Here is a 15,266-nt window from a genome sequence, read left to right as displayed (position 1 = left end):
GAGTGCTCAGAAAGACGTAATGGGACATAATCTGTGCCCATATGCGAGCCTCCAAGGTAAGTTCTGAAGCCGAAATTGCCTTAGGGCAGGTACGATGGTATCCGTAGATCCATCTGCTGCCAGGTAGTATGATAACTCTGAGAATGGCGTCCCAGTCAAATTGGTACAGCTGGCGCTTGAGTGCGGCTTCTTGAAAGGCATCCAATCCTTCTGGAATAGGGGGAAGACTTAGAACTTTTTGAATGGCCTCTTCTGTAATGGGGACTTGCTTCTGACGGACGTAGACAGACTGCAGGGTCGGTAGGTGGTAGTTGGAGTAGAACTCGACTACCCAAGAAAGATTGACCTGCCTTGGCTGTCTTTGTAGGAAACCCCATTGTCTTCGGGAAATTTATGGCTCAACAAAGGTAGCAATATGGTTTGGAAGGAGAAGAAGGTATTCGTTATTGTAACTCCTTTCTACCAGGATGGGGAACATCTGCTCACAGTAGCGATTGGGGAATCGCGCAATGTCCTTTGCTGGGAAGGCTCTTTCTTTATCATCAACCTTTATAATCCTCTTAATTTCTTTGTTGAGGGCTTTACCGTAGTTGAAGAGGGTTCTGTCACTAATGCTCTCTTTGTACCTCTTCTTGCTGGTTGTTTGGGAGTGGCTTTCTCTTTTCCTTTCTTGGTAGCCATCCTGAAAAAGGGAAGAGAAAGTAAATTAAATTTAAAGGGATAGAGCAAGGAAGAGAACGGAAAGGATGGTTATAAATGCACATAAAAAGGTAAATGATATTAACACACGCTCATGAGTACATGTGAAAACTCATTAATGGAAAATAACTAGTACATATGATGACAAGTGAATGCAAGGTGTTTATTGGCATGCCGACAAAGGGCATGAGTAGCATAGATTAAGCATCACTCGTAACAAACCATCACGTTTGTATTGACAATTAAATTCAATGAATAAAATGGTAAAGGAAATTTGTGAAAAGCAAGCATTGAATATGAGAGTAGAAAAATGTAAAGAAGTTCATAATGCCATATGGGCTTTTTCACAAACACATAGCATGCATGTAGAAGAGGCTCTTGAAAATAAGAATTTGAACATGCAAGTAATCCCTTAAAAAGCAATATATAATTGTTAAACAAATTTACAACACTCCACAAGCATATAATAATAAATAATGAGTCACATAAATTGATAACACCAAGTAAAAAGGGAAAAGAAAGAAAAAGAAAATATGAACAATGAAGGTAAAAAGAAAAGAAAAGAAGATGGCATATAAAAATAAGAAGAATGATAGAAAAGTAAGGAGGGAAGGAGAAAGAAAAACCTTGTTAATGGGGGTGAGAGAGAGTAAAAAGTGAGAAAGAAGGAAGAAGGGAAGAAGGGAGGGAGAAGAAATAAGGAGGGAAAGGAGAAAATAGGATTTGGGGAGAAAAAGATATGATAATTGGCAAAATTGGGGAGGCTGTGCGGCGCAAGCGACGCGGTCGCGTGGGGGCATGCGGTCGCGCGACTTGCGCTTAAACTCAATAACGCGGTCACGTCGGTCACGCGGTCGCATGACCCGTTTTAGGCTAATGGCGCGAGGGTAGCCTCGCACTCGCACAACTCTCTGTTCAAAATCATATTAGTGCCAAATTTTGGGTGACGCGATCGCATGGGGCATGCGATCACGTGAGTGGACTTTCAGAAGGATATGACGCGGTCGCGTGGGGCACGCGGTCGCGTGAGAGGGACTGCGCGTCTAGCGCCAGTCCAGCACCACTCTAGCACAACTTTCGGCTGTGCACCCTTGTTACGTCGAAATCCAGGTCACGTGGTCGCGTGGGAGGTCATTATTCCCATATGACGTAGTCGCGTGGGACGAATTGTGCCATTGGCACGCCTCCAGCCGTGCTCCTGCGTAACTCTCTGTTCATATTATTATTGTCTCCCAGCTCCCTGCGACGCGGACGCGTCAATGAGGCGGTTGCGTCGCGTTTTTTTTATTAAAAATATGTGAATGCAGATGCACGAAATGTACTAATGAAGAGAAGAGTTATTGGATAAGAAAATTAAAAATAAGTGAAAGAACGATCATACCATGGTGGGTTGTCTCCCACCTAGCACTTTGCTTTAACGTCCGTAAGTTGGACGCTCCACTAGCTCAGTCTTCAGCTATGTAGGGATCTTCCAAGAGGAAGATCTCAAGCTCCTTGTTTTTCTTCAGCTTCTCGCCATGGTACAGCTTTAAACGATGTCCATTAACCTTGATAGGTTCAGAGCTTGAAGGATGGCTTAGGTGATAAACTCCGTACGGTTCGGCCTTCTCTACTCTGTATAGACCTTCCCATCTTGATCTCAACTTGCCTGGCATGAGCCTTAGTCGAGATTTATAAAGGAGGACTAAGTCCCCAGGTTGGAACTCTTTCCTCTTGATGTGCTAATCATGTACAGCCTTCATCTTCTCCTTGTATAGCCTTGAGTTCTCATAAGCTTCTAGGCGAAGGCTTTCCAATTCCTGCAGTTGCAACTTCCTTTCAGCTCCGGCTCTCTCAATTCCCATGTTGCATTCCTTTACTGCCCAAAAGGCTTTATGCTCTATTTCAACAGGGAGATGACAAGCTTTTCCATAAACTAAGCGGAAAGGACTCATCCCAATGGGTGTTTTGTATGCTGTTCTGTATGCCCAGAGTGCATCTTGTAGCCTGGTGCTCCAGTCTCTTCTATGAGGTTTGACTATCTTCTGCAAGATACGCTTTATCTCTCTATTTGACACCTCGGCTTGCCCATTAGTCTGAGAATGGTAGGCTGTTGCAACTTTATGAATTATCCCATGCTTCTTCATTAGTCCTGTTAGTCTCCTGTTACAAAAATGGGTGCCTTGATCGCTCACGATTGCTCGTGGTGATCCAAAACAACAGATAATATGGTTTCTCACAAAGGAAACAACAGTGTTAGCATCATCAGTGCGGGTAGGAATTGCTTCTACCCATTTGGAAACATAATCCACAGCTAACAAAATATAAAATTAACCATTAAAATTTGGAAATGGACCCATGAAGTCAATGCCCCAAACATAAAAAATTTCACAGAAAAGCATAATCTGTTGAGGCATCTCATCCCTCCTAGATATATTAGCAAATTTCTGGCATGGGAAATAAGATCTACAAAATTCAGTGGCGTCCCTAAAAAGAGTAGGCCACCAGAATCCACAGTCTAAGATTTTTCTAGCAGTTCTTTGAGGGCCAAAATATCCTCCACTCTCAGATGAGTGGCAGGCCTCTAAGATGGACTGGAATTCTGATTGAGGCACACATTGTCTTATTACCTGGTCAGCGCCACATCTCCATAAATATGGGTCATCCCATATATAATATTTAGACTCGCTTTTCAGCTTGTCTCTTTGATGCTTAGAAAAGTTTGGAGGAAAGGTGCGGCTAACTAGATAATTAGCTACAGGTGCATACCAAGGGACTATCTCAGATACTGCTTGCAGGTTATCAAATGGGAAACTATCAGCTATAGGAGTGGAATCATCTGTAATGTGCTCAAGGCGACTCAAGTGGTCTGCTACTAAATTCTGGTTACCACTCCTATCCTTAATTTCTAAATCAAATTCTTGTAATAGCAGTATCCAACGTATAAGCCTTGGTTTGGACTCCTTTTTAGATAATAAATACTTTAGAGCTGCGTGGTCTGAATACACTACTACTTTAGTACCAAGTAAATAGGCTCGGAATTTATCCAGAGCAAAAACAATAGCAAGAAGCTCTTTCTCAGTAGTAGTGTAATTCGACTGAGCTGCATCTAAAGTTTTAGACGCGTAAGCAATAACAAAAGGATCCTTACCTTCACACTGAGCCAGTGCTGCTCCTACTGCGTGGTTGGAAGCATCACACATTATTTCAAATGGTTGGCTCCAATCTGGTCCTCTTACAATTGGAGCTTGAGTCAGTGCAGTCTTCAGCTTATCAAATGCTTGTTTGCAATTTTCACTGAACTCGAACTCAATATCTTTCTGCAGTAGTCTGGATAAGGGAAGTGCTACCTTACTGAAGTCCTTAATGAACCTCCTGTAAAAACCTGCATGGCCAAGGAAAGAACGTACCTCCCTCACAGAAGAGTGATAAGGTAAACTAGAAATAACATCCACCTTTGCTGGGTCTACAGAAATGCCAGTATTGGATACAACATGTCCTAGTACAATCCCTTGTTTAACCATAAAGTGGCATTTTTCAAAATTTAATACCAGGTTTGTACTGACACATCTATCTAACACTCTAGATAATCCATCTAAGCAAAGGCTAAAGGAATCGCCATAAACACTAAAATCATCCATAAAAACCTCCATACAGTCCTCAATAAGATCAGAGAAAAGACTCATCATGCACCTCTAGAAGGTAGCTGGTGCATTGCACAAGCCAAAGGGCATTCTCTTGTAAGCATAAGTCCCAAAAGGACATGTAAAAGTGGTCTTTTCCTGATCCTCAGGAGCTATATGAATCTGGAAATAACCTGTGTAACCATCTAAAAAGCAATAATGCGGTTTACCTGACAGACGATCCATCATTTGATCAATGAATGGAAGAGGATAGTGATCCTTACGGGTTGCTTGGTTGAGGCGTCTGTAATCAATGCAGATTCTCCAGGTGTTCTGAACTCTGGTTGTCAGGAGCTCTCCATGCTCATTCCTCACTGCAGTGACTCCAGACTTCTTTGGCACCACTTGTACTGGGCTTACCCATTCACTGTCTGAGATGGGATAGATGATATCTGCCTCTAGTAGTCTGGTCACTTCCTTTTTGACAACCTCTAGGATAGTGGGGTTCAGACTTCTCTGGGGTTGATGGACAGGTCTTGCTCCTTCTTCTAAAAATATTCTATGCTCACAGACTTGGGGATTGATGCCTACTATGTCTGCCAAACTCCAACCAATTGCCTTCTTGTGCCTCCTTAGCACACCAAGTAGCTGCTCTTCCTGTTGAGAAGTGAGTTCCCTTGTAATGATAACCGGAAACCTCTGCCCGTCTTCAAGGTAAGCATAATTGAGGTATGGAGGAAGGGGTTTTAATTCTAACTTCTGATTATGTTCAGGCTCTGGGTTGTCTGGAGCTGGTAACAGCGGTAAGGCACTGTCATTGTCCTCCGAGAATGTCCCCACACTTGGACCTTGTCCTGTGTGCTTCTCTTCAAATTCCTCCTGGTGAACTTCAGCCACGGTTTCATCTATAATGTCACACTTGAGGATAGAGTGATCCTCTGGAGGATGCTTCATAACTCCATTCAGATTGAAGATCACTACTCGGCCATCTATTTCAAAAGAGTATGTTCCTGAAAAAGTATCTAATTTAAACTTTGAGGTCTTCAGGAATGGTTTTTCGAGTAGGATTGATGATGGCTTGTCTGAGTCATTTTGGGGCATTTCCAGGATATAAAAATCAGTGGGGAACGTGAGTCCCTTAATGCCTACTAGTACATCTTCAGCAACTCCAACCAATGTAATAATGCTTTTATCTGCTAACACAAAACGAGCTGCCGACCTTTTTAAGGGAGGGAGCCTCAAAATATCATATATAGACAAAGGCATTATACTCACACATGCTCCTAAATCACACATGCATTCAAAAATTATCACACCACCAATAGTACAATTAACTATACAAGGATCTGGGTCACTACACTTTTCAGGTAAACCTCCCATTAAAGCAGATATGGAACTTCCTAAAGGAATATTTTCTAATTCATTAATTTTGTCTTTATGTATACATAAATCTTTTAGAAACTTAGCATACTTAGGTACCTGTTGAATAACATCAAATAGAGGAATAGTTACCTCAACCTTTTTGAATATCTCTACCATTTTTGGATCAGGTTCCAGTTGCTTCCTGGGCTTCCTTGCAAGTTGTGGAAATGGGATGGGAGTAGCGTTTTCTGCAGTGTCTGCACCTTTTAGTGCTTCCTCCTGTGGTTGCACTTCTTCTTCTTCTTCAGCCACGTCCTATATGTCCTCTTCTTCTTCAACATCTTCTATTTCCACTACCTCTTCAGTTGAGGCGTGTTCTGGTGGGTTTGTCTCCTCCTGATTCCTCTCCTGCAGTGTGGTTCCGGACCTCAGGGTGATGGCATTAATACCACCCTTGGATTGGGTAATGGTTGAGAGGGAATACCCCTGGAGCTAAAAAGGTTGATTATTGGAGTTATTCATTGAACCAATCTGTGAGACAAGAGCTTGCAAAGTAGCATTCAGACCATTTAGAGTGGCATTAATGTTATTTTCCATGGTCTGTTGTCTCCGATCAATAGATTATAGTAAGTCATCATTGGCAGATGAAGAAGGATGGGTAAATTGAGAGGTCTGCTGTTGGGTATTCTGTGGTCCTTGGGATTGCCTTAGGTGAGGTGCTCTGTAAGGCTGATTCTGATTCTGCTGCCTGTTATTGTTGTTATTCCACCTCTGATTTTCCTGATTATCTCTGCCTCCTCTGTTGTTGTTGTTGTCCCTCCAATTCTGGTTAGAATTGTCTTGCCATCCGTGGTTGTAATTGCCACCTTGATTGTACCCTTGGTTGGGGCGGTCATAGAAATTATGTGTGGCTGCCACGGTGTTGTCTTCCTGCTGGAGCTACGGACATTCATCAGTATAATGGCTATAATCAGCACAGATTCTGCAAACTCTCTGTGGGACTAACTGTTGGTTTTGCTGTGCTGGAGAAGGTTGAGCTTGCTGAACTTGTTGTTGATTCAATTGCATTTGCTTCAGCAAGTTGGTCATTTCACAGATACTCTGAGTTAAAGTAGCAGTCTCTCTGCTAGAGGATACTTCTGCCACAGCTTTTGCACGGCCTTGTTTCTGCCTGTGATTCCTAGTAGATTCAGCTAAGTCACTGATTAATTACCATGCCTCATCAGTGGTCTTGTACTTTTTCATAGACCCATTGCTAGCACTTTCCAATGTGGTCTTATCTTGGGGCCTCATTCTCAATGCGGTCTTTATCTCAAAATCTGTAGCTACCGCTGGGTGATGCGCTTGAAATGGTTGCATTGTAAAATCAGGGGCTCCAGCCTCCTGGATAGTAACTCTCCTGGCTGCTGCCATGTTACCTGCGCGTGAAACAACCAAATCAGTAGAACGGGGGCTGGTTTCTTTCTCAAATGACGTTTCAGATCTGCCCTCAGAGAGGACTAACCGACGCCGAGCTTGCCTTATTCGTGAAATAGTTCTTTCAATCTCAGGATCGAATATTAACAAGCTTGGATCAGGAAGCGAACGTGTCATCTAACGAAAGAAACAAGCAGCTCATAGTAGCAAAATAAAATAAAATGCAAATAAATAAATTCCAATTAATAACTTTAGCACTCTATTGCAACTCCCCGGCAACGGTGCCAAAATTGATGCGAGCGAAAATTGGCGAGTTAAGAGTGATTGTAAAATATGCGTTGCAAGTATAGTCTCAACCAACCAGAAATCCGCTTATCAATTTAGAAGGGTGTCACAGAAATTAAAATAAAAATACTGGGAGTATGAGTCCCAGGTCGTCTCCCAACGAGTTGCAGAAAAGTGTGCTATTTTATTAATCAGATGTTTTCAAAAAAGTTTAAGTTGAATGGCAGAAAATTAAATTAGAGAATTTATATAAATTTAAATAAAAGCCTTGACTGGAAGTTGATTAGCTGGAAGCCCTATTCTTGTTGCAGTACTCTCAAGATTAATTGATAATTGGGGGTTATTATGTTTAGTTGTCCCTTACTAAGTAAGGAAAAGTTAAACAAGTTGGAATATTGTTCTATCCACAAGTTCCAATCCACTCTAGGGAGTATTGGTGTTAGTGACTAGAGAGAAATCCAATAATAAACCCAACTACAATCTTTCTCTTGAGCATCCCAACTTCAAGGGTTTCTTTCAATCAACTTCCCATCAAGTTAGGGAACTACTCGCTCATTGTAAATGTAAAATTCATAACATAAGAAAAGGAATTAAAGAAAGACATAATAAATAATGATCAAAATATTAATTAAAAATAAAAGTAATTCTTGTATTGATAAATGCTAAAATAATCCAATGGTAAAAGTAAGTAAATTAAGGAACATGGAAGAGTAAGAGACAAGTAAAGAGAACGAACTAGAATGTCAAAGTCTTGATGAGGCAATAACTCTTCTCAATATCCCAATGCAAAAACAATGAACATAACAAATCCTAAAAACTATGAATGTGTAGAGAGAAAAAAACCTAGAGGAGAGGAAAACTAGATCTAAAAACTAAAACTATGCGGAATGAATGTTGTTGTTGGTTTCTACATGTTCTCTGGCTCTAGTCTGCTTTTCTGGGCCGAAAACTGGGTCAAAATAAGGCCCGAAATCGCCCCCAGCGATTCTGCAGATTATGCAGATCGCGCATGTCACGCGGTCACGTCATCCATGCGGCCGCGTCATTCGGCTTTCTGCTTTTCCATGCGGTCGCGTCATCCATGCGGCCGTGTCGCTTGTGCTATTCCATGCCGCGCGGTCACGTCATCCATGTGGCTGCGTCACTTCTCGCTGGTCATCTCTTCAATTCCTTGTGTTCCTTCCATTTTTGCAAGCTTCCTCTCAAATCTCCAACTCATTCATGCCCTATAAAGCCTGAAACACTTAACACAGATCACGGCATCGAATGGAATAAAGGAGAAATAAAATACATAATTAAAAGTCTCTAGGAAGCAAGTTTTCAATCATGCAATAACTTTAGGAAGGAATTATAATTGCATGCTTATTTAATGAATAAGTGGGTAAAGATCATGATAAAACCACATAAATAAACACAATATAAACCATAAAATAGTGGTTTATCATCCACCTCTATTCCCTTGTTCGAAATCTTGTGCCCAAGGACAATCCCTTCAGTCACCATAAAGTGACATTTTTCCCAGTTTAAAACCAGGTTAGTCTCTTGGCATATTTTCAGAACCAGTGTTAGGTGATCAAGACAGGAGCTAAATGAGTCTCCATATACTAAGAAGTCATCCATGAAGACTTCCAGAAATTTTTCCACCATATCAAAGAAAATAGAGAGCATGCATCTCTGAAAGGTTGCAGGTGCATTACACAGCCCAAATGGCATCCTTTTGTAGGCAAATACTCCAGATGGACATGTGAATGCTGTTTTCTCTTGATCCTGGGGATGTACTGCAATTTGGTTGTAGCCTGAATAGCCATCCAAAAAGTAGTAATAATCATGACCTGCTAGTCTTTCTAGCATCTGGTCTATGAATGGTAAAGAAAAATGATCTTTTCTGGTGGCTGTATTGAGCCTTCTATAGTCAATACACATGCGCCACCCTGTAACTATTCTTGTAGGAACCAGTTTATTTTTTTCATTATGAACCACTGTCATGCCTCCCTTTTTGGGGACAACTTGGACAGGGCTCACCCAGGGGCTATCAGAAATAGGATAAATAATCCCAGCCTCCAGTAACTTGGTGACCTCTTTCTGCACCACTTCCTTCATGGCCGGATTTAGCCGCCTCTGTGGTTGAACCACTGGCTTAGCATCATCCTCCAATAGGATCTTGTTCATGCATCTTGCTGGGCTGATGCCCTTAAGATCACTTATGGACCACCCAAGAGCTGTCTTGTGTGTCCTTAGCACTTGCAGTAGCACTTCCTCTTCCAGGGGATTTAAAGCAGAGCTTATGATCACCGGAAAAGTGTCACCTTCTCCCAGAAATGCATATTTCAGGGATGGTGGTAATGGTTTGAGCTCGAGTTTAGGAGGTTTTTCCTCTTCCTGAGGAAGTTTCAGAGGCTCTTTCAATTCCTCTGAATCCTCCAGATCAGGCTGAACATCTTTAAAGATGTCTTCCAGCTCTGATTCGAGACTCTCAGCCATGTTGATCTCCTCTACTGAAGAGTCAATAAGATCAACTTTCATGCAGTCCTTTGGTGTGTCTGGATGCTGCATGGCCTTGACAGCATTCAACTTAAACCCATCCTCATTGACTCTCAGGGTTACTTCCTCCTTTTGGACATCAATGAGAGTTCGTCCAGTTGCTAGGAAAGGTCTTCCTAGAATGAGAGTAGCACTCTTGTGCTCCTCCATTTTCAGCACTACAAAGTCAATGGGGAAGGCGAATCATGTCTTCAATCACGCCTGATGGGTATTTAATGGAGCCATCAGCAAGTTGGAGACATATCCGGGTTGGTTTAACTTCTTCAGTTAAACCAAGCTTTCTGATAGTGGATGCAGGTATTAGGTTGATGCTTGCCCCAAGATCACATAAAGCTGTCTTGGTGCAATTACCCTCTAATATGCATGGTATCATAAAGCTCCCGGGATCTTTAAGCTTTTCTGGGAAGCTTTTCAGAATAACTGCACTACATTCTTCAGTGAGGAGAACTCTTTCAATTTCTCTCCAATCTTTCTTATGACTCAAGATCTCTTTCATGAACTTGGCATAAGATGGTATTTGCTCAAGTGCCTCTGCAAATGGAATCTTTATTTCAAGAGTCCTCAGATAGTCTGCAAAGCGAGCAAATTGCTTATCCTGCTCCTCTTGGCGGAGTTTTTAAGGATAAGGTATCTTGGCTTTGTATTCCTCAACCTTGGTTGCTACAGGTTTATTTCCTACAGAGGTGGTTGAAGAAGCCTTTTTAGAGGGATTGTTATCATCACATGTGTGTGTCTGATCCCTCACTGGCGTTTGAATGCCAGGGTTGGAAGCTGGATTGGCGTTGGATGCTAACTCCTTACCTGTTTCTGGCATTTGAACGCCAGAACTGAGCTTCCATTGGCCGTTTAATGCCAACTCCTTGCCTGTTTGTGACATTTGAATGCCAGAACTGAGCATGGGTTGGGTGTTTAACGTCAGCTCTTCACCCTTTTCTGGCGTTTGAGCGCCAGAATTATTCCTCTCTGGACTCTTACTATCCTCAGAGGGATTTTGGGTAGCAGTTTGTTCATTTCTTAGCTTCCTGCTGCTTTGAAGTGAGGTATTTAATATTATTCCACTTCTTAATTGAACTGCTTGGCACTCTTCTGTTATTTGTTTTGATAACTGCTGTTTTGTTTGCTTCAACTGTACTTCCATATTCATATTAGCCATTCTTGTGTCTTGTAGTATCTCCTTGAATTCGGCTAGCTGTTTTGTTAGAAAATCTAATTGCTGATTGAATTCAGTAACTTGTTCTACAGGACTGAGTTCAGCAGTTACTGTTTTAGCCTCTTCTTTCATGGAAGACTCACTACTTAGGTACAGATGCTGATTTCTGGCAACTGTATCAATGAGCTCTTGAGCTTCTTCAATTGTCTTTCTTATGTGTATAGATCCACTAGCTGAGTGGTCTAAAGACATCTGAGCTTTCTCTATAAGCCCATAATAGAAGATGTCTAACTGCACCCACTCTGAAAATATTTCAGAGGGGTATTTTCTTAGCATCTCTCTGTATCTCTCCCAGGCATCATAAAGAGATTCATTATCTCCTTGTTTAAAGCCTTGGATGTTCAGCCTTAGCTGTGTCATCCGTTTTTGAGGAAAATATTGATTCAGAAATTTTTCTGACAGCTGTTTCCATGTCCTTATGCTAGCCTTAGGTTGGTTATTTAACCACCTCTTAGCTTGGTCTTTTACAGCAAATGGAAACAGTAATAATCTGTAGACATCCTGATCTACTTTCTTATCATGTACTATGTCAGCAATTTGTAAAAACTGTACTAGAAATTCTGTAGGTTCTTCCTGTGGAAGACCGGAATACTGGCAACTTTGCTGCACCATGATAATGAGCTGAGGATTCAACTCAAAACTACTGACTCCGATGGAGGGTATACAGATACTACTCCCATATGAAGCAGTAGTGGGGTTAGCATATGACCTCAGAGTCCTTCTGGACTGTTCATTTCCACTTAGGTCCATGATGGAGAAAGGGAGATGTTGTGAATTGCAAATAAAATATTTTTTTTAAAACAGAAATTAAAATAAAATAAAATAAAATAAAATAAATGAAAAATTGATTATGATTTCGAAAATTTGAAGAAAAATAAATAAAAAAAATTAAAAACTAAATTAATTAATTAAAAAGATTTGAAAAGGATGTGGGTGAGGATTTTCGAAAAAAATTGAAGAGAGAGAAATTGGTTAGGAAGTTTTGAAAAAGATATGTCTTAAAATTAAAGATGCTTGTAAGAAAATAAAATAAAATAAAATAAAAAGATATGAAAAAGATTTGATTTTAAGATTTGAGATTAGAAAAGATAAGATAAGCTAGGTAAGAGAAGATAAGGAATTTAAATTAAAAAGTTTTGAAATTTGAAATTTGAATTTTGGAAGTTGAAATTTGAAATTTGAAATAAGATAAGATAAGATTTTTAAAAAGATATGATTTTTTTTGAAAAAGATTTGAATTTTGAAATTTTAAAATTTTAAAACTAAGATAAGATAAAATAAAAAATTTTAAAATAAAATCTGAATTTTTAAAAGAAAAATTCGAAAAATCAATTAAAATAAAGGAAAAAGATATTTTTGAATTTAATGAGGAAAGAGAAAAACAATAAAAAGACACAAAACTTAAAATTTTTAGATCTAATGCTCCTTATTTTCGAAAATTTGGAGGAAAAACACCAAGGAACACCAAACATAAAAATTTTAAGATCAAAACGCAAGAAAGACTCAAGAACACCTTGAAGATTTACAAGAACACGAAGAACAAAAATTCAAAGACTCAAAGGACTCAAGAACATAAAAAAAGAACACCAAACTTAAAATTTTTTGAAAACCAAAAATAAATTTTTGAAAATTAAATAAAGACTGACAAGAAAACACCAAACTTAAAACTTGACACAAGATTTAATCAAAGAAAAATTATTTTTGAAAAGATTTTAGAACGAAAGACTCAAAGGAGCAACTATTCACAAGAACATAGACACAACGCTCTAGCCAATTGAGTTATAAATTTAAAGTGTTTTAATAAAGGTATTTAATGTATAAAATATCTTATTTATATTTTTTTTGGATACTAATAATTCGAAAATGCACAAGAAAAACAAGAAAAATCACAAAACAAGAAAAGCTAAAGATCAAACAAGGAAAATAAACAAGAACAACTTGAAGATTAAGAAAGAACAATGAGCACAAATTCGAAAATTTAAAAGAAAATAAAAAATATGCAATTGATACCAAACTTAAAATATGAAACTAAACTCAAACAGAAAAACTCAATTATCAGTTTATAAAATTTTCAAAAAATTTAAAAAGAGAAAATAAGGATTTAAAAAAAGAAATTTCAACCAAAAACAATAATAGAAGACTCTAAACCAAAAAGAAAAATTTTTCCTAATCTAAGCAACAAAATAGACCATCAGTTGTCCAAACTCGAACAATCCCCGGCAACGGCGCCAAAAACTTGGTGCACGAATTGTAAATCACACTTTTCACAACTCGTACCACTAACCAGCAAGTGCATTGGGTCGTCCAAGTAATACCTTACGTGAGTAAGGGTCGAATCCCACGGAGATTGTTGGCTTGAAGAAATCTATGGTTATCTTGTAATTCTTAGTCAGGATATCAATTATAATTATCAGTTTGGATTGCGAAGAATAAAAGAGCATGAATTAAATACTTGTTATACAGTAATGGAGAATATGTTAGAGTTTTGGAGATGCTTTGTCTTCTGAATCTCTATTTTCCCCTGTCTTCTTCTTCACGCACGCAAGGTTCCTCCTATGGCAAGCTGTATGTTGGTGGATTACCGTTGTCAATGGCTACCCTCCGTCCTCTCAGTGAAAATGGTCCAGGTGCACTGTCACCGTATGGCTAATCATCTGTCGGTTCTCACTCATGTTGGAATAGGATCCATTGATCCTTTTGCGTCTGTCACTACGCCCAACCCTTGTGAGTTTGAAGCTCGTCACAGTCATTCAATCCCTGAATCCTACTCAGAATACCACAGACAAGGCTTAGACTTTCCGGATTGTCAAGAATGCTGCCAATGGATTCTAGCTTATACCACGAAGATTCTGATTAAGGAATCCGAGATACTCATTCAATCGAAGGTAGAACGGAAGTGGTTGTTAGGCACGCGTTCAAGGGTTGAGAATAGTGATGAGTGTCACGGATCATCACATTCATCATATTGAAGTGCGAATGAACATCTTAGATAGAAACAAGCATGTTTGAATAGAAAACAGAAATAGTTGCATTAATTCATCGAGACACAGCAGAGCTCCTCACCCCCAACAATAGAGTTTAGAGATTCATGCCATCAAAGAGTAAAAAGTTCAGATCTAAAAATGTCATGAGGTACAGAATAGATCTCTAAAAGTTGTTTAAATACTAAATTAGTAACCTAGGTTTACAGAAAATGAGTAAATTATGATAGATAATGCAGAAATCCACTTTCGGGGCCTACTTGGTGTGTGCTGGGGCTGAGACTTGAGCTTTACATGTGCCTAAGCTGTTTCTGGAGTTAAACGTCAGGTTAAAACCTGTTTTGGGCATTTAACTCCAACTTGTAACCTGTTTCTGGCGTTTAACACCAGAATAGGGCAGAGAACTCGCGTTGAACGCCAGTTTGTGTCGTCTAAACTCGGGCAAAGTATGGACTATTATATATTGCTGGAAATCCCTGGATGTCTAATTTCCAACGCAATTAAGAGCGTGCCATTTAGACTCCTGTAGCTCCAGAAAATCCACTTTGAGTGCAGGGAGGACAGAATCCAACAGCATCTGCAGTCCTTTTTCAGCCTCTGAATCAGATTTTTGCTCAGGTCCCTCAATTTCAGCCAGAAAATACCTGAAATCACAGAAAAACACACAAACTCATAGTAAAGTCCAGAAATGTGATTTTTATTTAAAAACGAATAAAAATATACTAAAAACTAATCAAATCATACTAAGAACTATGTAAAAACAATGCGAAAAAGCGTATAAATTATCCGCTTATCAATATCCAAACGTTAATTGATCACATATCCGTAAATGAAAAACACTTATGTGGCTAATAGAGTTGATGACTTGGCTAACTTCATAGTTACATGGGTTTATTGATTATTTTAAAATAATAATTACGTGAATTATTATTTTAAAATAATAAAAAATACCATGTAACTATAAATTTAGCTATGTTATCAACTCTGTTACCTAAGTAAGTATTTTCCATTAATGGAGAATGATCAATTAACATTTGGATATTTTTTTCAAATTTTTAAATTTTTTGGGGGTTAATTGCTCTTTTGCATCTTTTAGGGATATTTTTTTCAGCATTAGAAACTTTCAGGTGCCAATTAGGTAGTTAACTCTAATAAATATTAATAACTAAC

This window comes from Arachis ipaensis, chromosome B05 (genome assembly GCF_000816755.2).
Source record: "Arachis ipaensis cultivar K30076 chromosome B05, Araip1.1, whole genome shotgun sequence".
Taxonomy (NCBI): Eukaryota; Viridiplantae; Streptophyta; class Magnoliopsida; order Fabales; family Fabaceae; genus Arachis; species Arachis ipaensis.
This window is presented reverse-complemented; position numbering follows the sequence as displayed.